Source organism: Gossypium arboreum, chromosome 4 (assembly GCF_025698485.1).
Source record: "Gossypium arboreum isolate Shixiya-1 chromosome 4, ASM2569848v2, whole genome shotgun sequence".
Classification (NCBI taxonomy): Eukaryota; Viridiplantae; Streptophyta; class Magnoliopsida; order Malvales; family Malvaceae; genus Gossypium; species Gossypium arboreum.
In genome coordinates this window covers 94,843,320-94,852,995 of record NC_069073.1, presented here as the reverse complement: position 1 = coordinate 94,852,995, position 9,676 = coordinate 94,843,320, and the positions used below count along the sequence as shown (strand labels likewise).

Genomic DNA, 9,676 nt, shown 5'->3' with positions numbered 1-9,676 from the left:
TGTGAGACACACGGCCTAGCGACACGGAAATGTGTCATTTGTGAGTTTCTTAGTGTATAAGTCAGTGAGTTACACGACCTAACACACGGCTTGGCACACGGGCTTGTAGGGCAACTCAGAGTGTTACACAGTTGGCACATGGGCATGTGACAAATTAGTTCCGAATTGCTTCTAAACTATTTTTAAGGCCTCAAAAGCTTGATTTAGGACAAAATTATTATGAATGAATGGTTTTTAATATGTTTAGCGTATTTAAATGTTATGATTTTGTATGATTTTTGTTTAATTGGTAATACTCTGTAACCCTAATCCGACAACGGATACGGATTAGAGGTGTTACAATGGTTGTAAAATAATCAACCATCCTCATGTGTCAGATGCTCTAAAGAATGCTTCAGCAATCCAATCTCCTCAAGGTGACTATCGCACTGATTTTTCTTTCGTTGTGCATATTTATTATAAAAATTGGCCAAATCATGCATATTTATTATAAAAATAACTAAAATTCAAAATGTTTTATAAATTAAGTTCAATTTAATTAATGTAATAAAAGTATAAAATTTGATGAAATTTACTTAGAAACTACATGAATTAATGCTCAAATGGTGTTGAATAAGTATATATATTTTAATGTTTCCAACAGGCACAAGGATCAATTACCACATGGAACAAGCTTGTAGAGAAGTTTTGGCACAAATTCTTCCCCATCAGCAAAACTGTCCAAATCGAAGAGACATTACCAACTTCAAACAAATGGAAGGAGAAAAATTTTACGAAGCTTGGGAATATTTCAAATTAGCCGTATAGTGATGCCCTCATCATGGTTTACCCGAAAGGTTAAGGTTGCAAATATTTTATAACGGGTTAGATGGAAACTCGAAGTCAAGACTAGATAGAACAATGGAAGGGGCCTTAATGAACTGAACATCTGAGGACACCTATAAACTTTTTAAAAATATGCCCATGAACTCTTGCTAGTGGCCGAACAAAAGATTTACTTACAGTCCAACACCACTCACGGCCAAAGTTGTCCATGAGGAACACAAGTACCAGCAAATGTTAGACAAGCTAGAACAATCGGTCAGTATTTTGAGAACCAACCCGAGGATGTGAGCTACATAGGGAATATGATTCGAAACATTTATTCAAACATTTACAATCCCGAATGGAAGGATCACCCAAATCTGAGATGGGGTGAAAACCAAGGAGGAGGTAATGCTAATCAAAATAGGCAAAATCCTACTTACCAACCTCGTTATTTGTAGAAAGCTCAAAAGAGGACCAACGCGTATTGTATGTGGTCAAAGGCTGGATCGCATCAAAGGGCAAATGCAGTCAATAAAGATGGAAGTGAGACAAGTTCAGTTTGAGTGCACTCAAATAAGAACTATGTTGACTAAGTTAGAAGATCATATGTGCCAATTGATGAGCATGATGAGAGATATAAAAAGGATAATTGGCATATACATTCTAAAAACACTAAGAATAACCCTCGAAGAGATAGGAAGGAGCAAGTAAAATCAACTACGCTCTGTTTAGATAAAGTATTAAGTAAATTGAATGAACTCATTCAAGAGAAGGAAAGAGAAGATACAAAAGATATTTTAGAAAATACCCCTTGTGAAGATGACTCTAATGAAGAACTTGATATGATAGCCGAACCGATAGCTGAGCCAAAAATCAAGAAAGGTACAGAACTTGTCCTTATAATAGTACCATTCCCAACACAATTAGAGGACAAATAGAAAACAGATGAAGTGGAACTTGTAAGTTTCCTAAACTTATTCAAATCTCTTAATTTTAATTTACCCCTTATCGAGCCAATAGAGAATATTCTTAAATAAACAAAATACTTAAAAGAAATAATGGCTAGGTGTAGAAAAATTAAAAAGGGGAGAACCAATTAACATAGACTTATCCTGTAGTGTAATCCTGTAATGCAATAATCACTAGAAGGATACCCCCAAAATTTAAAGATCCGGGTAGTTTCACAATTCTTATAGAGATAGGGGACATACGTTTTAGCAAGGCCCTATATGACCTAGAAGCCAATATTAACTTGATGCCTTTATTGACATATAAGAAACTCAGGTTAGAGGAACTTTAAAATACTAATATCATACTACAGTTAGTTGATAGGTCCTTGGTACAACCAAAAGGTGTGCTTGAAGACATATTGGTTAGATTTTGTAATCTTATATTTTGAAGAAGACCGTGAGATCCCTATTCTACTAGGAAGACCCTCCTTAGCCACATCTAGGTCCATCATTGGCTTAGAAATAATGAATTGATAATGAGAATAAATGGTGAGACTGAAATATTTAAATGTGGTAATTTACAAAATGAGGGATGTGAGGAAATTTTAAGGGGCAATTGTTATGATATATCTATGAGTACCCTTAATAAACTTGATCAAGGGAAGGTATATTTTGTTATCAGTGAAGGTAGATAAAGTAAGCCAATGGAGCAGGACAAACGAAAAGTTGTAGAGTGGCATGATAGAGTTTGGACAAATGAATATAGACATTCAGACAACGCATAACTGAGCTGGTAGATGAATACGACAGCCATACATGAAAACATTGCTGAAATGAAAATTATTCTGTTTTATTAGTGTTAATGTATCTAGGAAAAGGGGCCTAAAAATATCAAACATTTTGAAAAATAAGAAACAAGGACAGAAACAGAGCTAGTGTAGCAACATCAGCAACATGAGCTAAAAATCAAGAATTCCATCTCTGTGTCACAACACCGAAGGTAGTATTACAAAAACTTAAATTTTTAGAGTGGGTCACGATATCAAACCCCGATGTCGTGACAACGGTAACTTGTCAAGGGTGCCGTGACATTACTTTGAAAATTTGTAGGGTTTGACCTGACCCATTACACAACCCATCGATTTAAACTCTTATTTTAACCGATTTTAACGTGAAAAACACCCTTGTATAACCTTACTAAACATCTATACACCAGTACTAAGCCTTCTAAATTCAAAAACTAAAACCCTCTTTAAACCATCTTACTTTTAAACCCTTGTTTTATTTATTCTCTCTTCCCTTGTTGCAATTTTTTTCTTTTGTTCTTTTATGCAAGTAATAAACTATACATCCACGAAGCAATTGCAACAAGAATTAAATGAAATAAGAAGCAACCATTGTAACAAGTTTAAGGGTTCCTTCTTCACTACTATTACATTGATTAGTTCAAAATACATTGTTTGCTTATTGTTGTTAGTCTAGTAAAACAATAGCAACATGCCACTTAGGAAAGCTAGACGAACTTATGTACACAAGGCATGAGCGAATGTAAATCCCTCTAAATTTCCCAACCCAAACATTAAAATTTTTTTCCTAGAATTGCAAGGAAAAACCTTTATTCAAGATAGGGGATCTGATTTATTGATGCATCTCTGCAATGAGATATGGACATTAGCTCAAAACTACATGTGGGAACAATTTTCCATAACCCCAAAAGAACCTGACGTAATCCCTACTATTCAAGAATTTTATGCATCATTTACTGAGTGATTTTTGGAGTCATGTTGAAGCTCGAGGAATAGAAAAGCATGTCACCCCTGGAACAATCTGTGAATACTATAATGCACCATATTATGCTTCTGATTTTATCAAAAAAAACTGATTTAACATATTTTAAGAACATAGATATAGACAATATAGTAATTACTTAATCGAAGGTAAGTGTAACATCTCGATTTTAGGTCTAGTTAGAATAGTGGTTTAGGGACCACAAATCTGACGTAGTAAAATTTATTTTTATTATATTTTTGTGAAAATCTTGTCCAAAAATTTTGATATTTGGGCACTCAATTTAGTTTTAAGGACTAAATTATAAAAAGTGCAAAACTTGAATTCTAGATGTTAAAGGTGTTCAATTGCTATGAGATCTTAAATTAGAGGTCCTTATATGATAATTAGACCATTTGTTAAGTTAGTGGACAAAAATGGACATGTTTAGGAAAACTTTTAAAGAAAGGCTTCTAGGGCATTTTGGTCATTTGGTACATAAAAGAATAAAAGGGAAAATCAAGTCAAAATTGGTGTCCATCTTCTTCACCATAGCCGAAATTTTCAAGCTCTCCATAGCTAGGGTTTGTTCAACTTTAAAGCTTGATTGTAAGTACATCCTAGCTCGTTTTTAATGCTCTTTACATTTTTGAAGTCGTATTCACCCGATCTTTTCATTACTACCACTATTTTGAAGTAGGGTTCATGTTTAAAATTTTACCCATGAATGACATGCATGTTTTTTGATGTTTTATGGTAGAAAATGAAAGTTTGATGTATAATAAACAAGTTTTACTAGGTGATTTTTATGGAAATACATAAAAAGGACTTATTTGTAAAAAGTTGTAAAATAGGTAGTAAAAATCTTATTTAATCGAAAATGTGGGCTGATATGAGCATGTATATGGTTCGGCTAGGCTTGGGTTACCAAGAAATTGAACACACTTCATTTTACGAGCTAAGGGACTAAAATGTAAAATGTCAAAAAGTTAGGGACAAAATGGTAATTTTGTCTAGGATGCAAATTAATGTAAATGTATGTGTAAAATGAGGAATTGATAGTCGAATTTGCTTATATAGACCCGGAACAACCAATTACGGAACTAGATCGAGGAAAACGAAAGGTCTCGGAATAGTTGAGTTCGAATACAAACCATTCTCAAGGTAAGTTCGTGTAATTTAGTTTGGTATGTTATTATGTTTTAATTGAATTGTGTGATTGGGATAATATATACAAAATGATATACACTATGAAATAATCATAAAATGGAAAACCTGAATAAAATGTCAGTGTCCTGGTTAAGCATTGTATTTCGATGGATTATAATAATTTCCTTGAATTGAATAAAAATAATATTGAAAAGGTTTTAGCCCGGACGGGTAATCCATAGTAGGCTCATTAGAGCTAATGTTATTAAAGGAATTTAGCCTGGACTGGTAATCTTGAATAAGCTCTTAAGAGCGAATGCTAAAGACGAGATTTAGCCTGTACCGATAATCCTATTTTATAAATGTGGCTTGAGTGTGTGCTCTATGAATATGTACTCAAGGAGCACACTGAATGTAAATTGACAGACGATTGACATGTATACCTCGAGTATACTACCCAAGTCTCTAACTACATTTACAATAGTTTAACGAAGGGAAATCTTGAAAAAAAAATGGAAATTGTGAAATGATATGAAAGTTTATATTATGGTGAGCTCATCTATGTTGGTTTGAATACTTTATGATGTGTATGACTAATTTGTTTATTGAGCAAATTTATTTAGGTAACTTGCCAAAACTATTGATGGAATGAATGCGTATGTATGCTTATTGAATAATTATGACCGTTAAGTTTTCTTTCTATTACGCGAACTTAGTAAGCATGAAAATGCTTACCCCGTTTTACTTTTCCTTGTTTTGTAATACTCGTAAGGCTCGCGAAGGTTGGAGGATTCGATCGGAGCAAGATCATACTATCCACAAAACTCCTTTTGGTATAGCGAAATGATTCATTTTGGTATAATGGCATGTATAAGCTACTCGATATAGATGAAGTCTTGTAAGTAATATTTTGTGACTTAGCCATTGGAATGGCTAAGAATATTTAAGTGGTGCATGTATGATGTTAATGTATGTCCAAATTATTAAGTGTCAAGTATGATTGATGATACATTTTGTAAATGGCCATTGAAATTGGCTAACATCGGTTTAAGTTTATATCCATGGTTTGAGTTAATAAGTATGTAAATGATACGTGGATCCCTTGGTTGTGGCTGAATTGGTTGTATGTTTATACTTTGAATGGTATTACATGTTGTTGTACAGGTTGTGCTTGGAAGGGTGGCAAAAAGGGCTTGGTAAATAGCTTTACTTTTGTCCACACGGGTAGACACAGGGGCGTGTGTCTAGGCCGTGTGTAACACACAGCTTGCCCTTTGGGCGTGTGTTCCGGCCGTATGCCCCCTGCACCTTAATTGTTGCAAAACAGAATGCTCAGTATCAAGCATACGGTCAGAGACACGGGCGTGTGTCTCAGTTGTGTGGATCGCATGGCCTTGAACACGACCGTGTGCCCTGGTCGTGTGAAGTCTACACCTATTTTATGAAAATTTACGAAAATTTATTCGATCATACGGCCTAAGCACACGGGCGTGTGCCTTGGCCGTGTGACTTTAATTTGTTGATGACGTCATAAATAGAGAATTACACGGGTTAAGGACACGGGTGTGTGTGACCACACTGCCTACCCATATGGGTGTGTCTCAAGCCACACGGGTGTATGACCCCTATTTTGGTGAAAAATTTTCTAAGTGTTGTAAAACTTTTTAAAGTTTTTAGTTTTGTCTCGAACTACTTTCAGTGTATGTTTTGGGCCTCATTGGCTTGTTTTAGGGACGAAATGAATGTTTATGAAAAGTTTTAAATTTGAGTGGAAATTCGTGTCTCGGTAATACCTCGTACCCTATTCCAGCATCAAATATGGGTAAAGGGTGTTTCATTTAGTGGTATCAGAGCTACGGTTTAGTTGATTCTCGGACTAACGTAGCCAGTATGAGTTTAGCTATACATGCCATTATATAAACTATGATAGTACGATAACTTCTAACCACTTTTAAATGTATTTTCATATAGTAAATGTCTTCCAACCAAGCTCGAGATGAGTCTGAAGAAGCTAAGGGCACTGCTCAAGCTTCTGTACAATGAGCCGCAACTAGTAGTAGTAGGAGGAGACCCGTGTTAGAGGGTCTCGAAGAGGTGGAAGTAGCCTTCTTCGAAATAAAGGATGAATAGTTTAGTGAATACATGAGAACAAACCCCACTATTCCACGACCTCCCCCACCTGTCCTGCAGCCTGATTATGAGATGCCATAGGGTGTTGAGCCCAAAAGGATTAGAAAGGCTTCGGTTGATAAAATAAGAAAATATGGATTAGAAGAGTTCAGAGCTACTACCGATGATGATTCAGAAAAAGCTAAGTTTTTTTTAGAGAATACCATTTTGGTTTTCGAGGAACTATCATGTACTCTCGTAGAATGTTTGAAATGTGCGATATCTTCACTGAAAGACACAACATACTATTGGTGGAAAACTATATCTTCAGTTGTACCAAGGGAAAATGTCATGTGGGAATTCTTTCAAGAGGAGTTTCGAAAGAAGTATATCAGCTAAAGGTTCTTAGATCACAAAAGAAAAGAATTTTTAAAGCTTAAACAGGGAGAAAGGATCGTGTCAGAATATGAATGAGAGTTTGTTCGTTTGAGCTAGTATGCCAGGGAATGGGTTTAAACCTAAGTTGAGATGTGCAAACGCTTTGAAGAAGGAGTAAACGAAGGCATTAAACTACTGATTGGGATTCTTCAAATAAGAGAGTTTTCTGTGCTAGTCGATCAGGCCAAGAACGCTGAGGGTTTAAGTATAGAAAAGAAGCAGGTCAAAAGGGAAACCCAAGTTTCGAGTAAAAGATTCATGAGTAAGTCGCAACCTTCTTCTTCAAAGAAATCAAGAAGTTATCATGAGCATTTTACCTCATCAATGGGACATAAAGGAAAGGAAACAAGTTCCAAACACTCTAAATTGAGGGCTTCATCTCCCTCGGCAGCTAGTGTAGGGAGTTTTGGAAACCCAAAGCCACGGTGTAATGTTTGTAATAAATTACATTATGGTGAATGTTGGATAAAAAGTGGGGCATGCTTTAGGTATGGTTCACTTGATCACTTTCTTAAAGAATGCCCAGAAAGAACTGAGAAGGATACTAAATAGACTCCTATATCAAGTAACCTTACCTTGAGGGGTAGACCTCCACGACACCCTAGGAATGTCAGTGGTAGTCGTGGTATTGCAAAGGATTCAGCAGCCAAACCTAAGGCACGAGCTCCAAGAAGGACATATGCCATATGTGCAAGGGAAGAGGCTTCTGCACTTGATGTTATCACCTGTACTTTTTCTCTCTATGATACTAATGTAGTTGCATTGATTGATCCTAGATAAACCCATTCTTATATTTGCATGAAGTTAGTATCTAGTAAGGATTTACCTGTTTAGTCTACTAAATATGTGATTAAAGTGTCATACCCTTTAGGCAAATATGTTCTGGTTGATAAAGTTTGCAAGAATTATCCTTTGATAATTCGAGGTCACTGTTTTCCGGCTAACTTAATGTTTGTTCCATTTGATGAGTTTGATGTTATATTGGGTATGGATTGGTTGACACTACATGATGCTATAGTAAATTGTAGACAGACAATTATTGAATTGAAATGCAAAAATGGTGAAATTCTTCGGGTTGAATCAGATGAGTTAGATACACTACCTGTTGTGATTTCTTCTATGTCGGCTCAGAAATGCATGAGAAAAGGGTGTAAAGCTTATCTTGCTTATGTGTTGAACACTAAGAAATCTGAATTAAAAATTGAATCAGTGCTAGTAGTATGCGAATATTCAGATGTATTTCTAGAGGAATTGCCAAGATTACCTCCAATTAGAGAAATTGAGTTTGGTATTGAATTAGTCCCTAGTGCCTCGCTGATATCAATTGCTCCGTATAGGATGGCCCCGATCGAATAGAAAGAATTGAAAGTTCAGTTGCAAGAATTGACAGATAAAGATTTTGCTAGACTAGGTTATTCTCCCTAGGGTGCATCGGTATTATTTGTAAAGAAGAAAGACGACTCTATGAGACTGTGCATCGATTACCAACAGCTCAACAAAGTGACCATAAAGAACAAGTATCTGTTACCGAGAATTGATGACTTGTTTGATCATTTGAAAGGGGCAACATTGTTTTCAAAGATAGATTTGAGATCAAGCTATTATCAGTTGAGAGTTAAGGAGACGAATGTACCAAATATCACTTTCAGAACAAGGTACGAGCATTATGAATTCCTTGTTATGCCTTTCGGACTGACGAATGCTCCTGCAGTCTTTATGGACTTGATGAACCAAATTTTCAGACCATACCTAGGTAATTTTGTGGTCGTCTTCATTAATGATATCCTAATTTATTCTCGAGATGAATCTGAGCATGCTGAGCATTTGAGAACTGTTCTACAGATTTTGAGAGAAAAATAATTATATGCTAAGTTCAATAAAAGTGAGTTTTGGCTCAGAGAAGTTGGATTTTCGGGACATACTGTTTCAGGCGATGGTATTCGGGTCGATCCCAATAAGATTTCAGTAATAGTTGAATGGAAACCACTGAAGAATGTGTCAGAGGTTAGAAGCTTTTTGGGCTTAGTCGCCAGTTTGTTAAAGGGTTTTCGATGATTGCGACTCCTATGACGAGATTGTTGCAAAAAGATGTCAGGTTTAAGTGGTCCGAAAAATGTCAGCAAAGTTTTGAGAAATTGAAAGCCTTATTGACTGAAGCGTCGATTTTAGTGCAACCCGAGCTGGGAAAGGAATTCGTGATTTATAGTGATGCATCATTGATTGGTCTTGGATATGTGTTAATACAAGAGGGCAAAGTGATAGCTTATTCCTTGAGACAGGTGAAGCCATATGAGAAGAATTACCCAAGACATGATTTAGAACTGGCCGTCATAGTTTTTGCCTTGAAAATTTGGAGACATCATTTGTATGGTGAGAAATGCCATGTTTTCACTGATCACAAGAGTTTGAAATATTTGATGACTCAGAAAGATTTAAATTTGCGGCAATGAAAATGG

General features: G+C 35.8%; 1 non-coding gene across 1 annotated transcript; it reads right to left on the bottom strand.

Annotated features, from left to right (window-relative positions):
- Positions 1–723: 723 nt before the first annotated feature.
- On the bottom strand, positions 724–827 carry LOC128292559 (small nucleolar RNA R71). The gene has a single exon (XR_008282544.1). It is a non-coding gene; the product is annotated as a small nucleolar RNA R71 (small nucleolar RNA).
- Between the last annotated feature and the right edge of the window lie 8,849 nt (positions 828–9,676).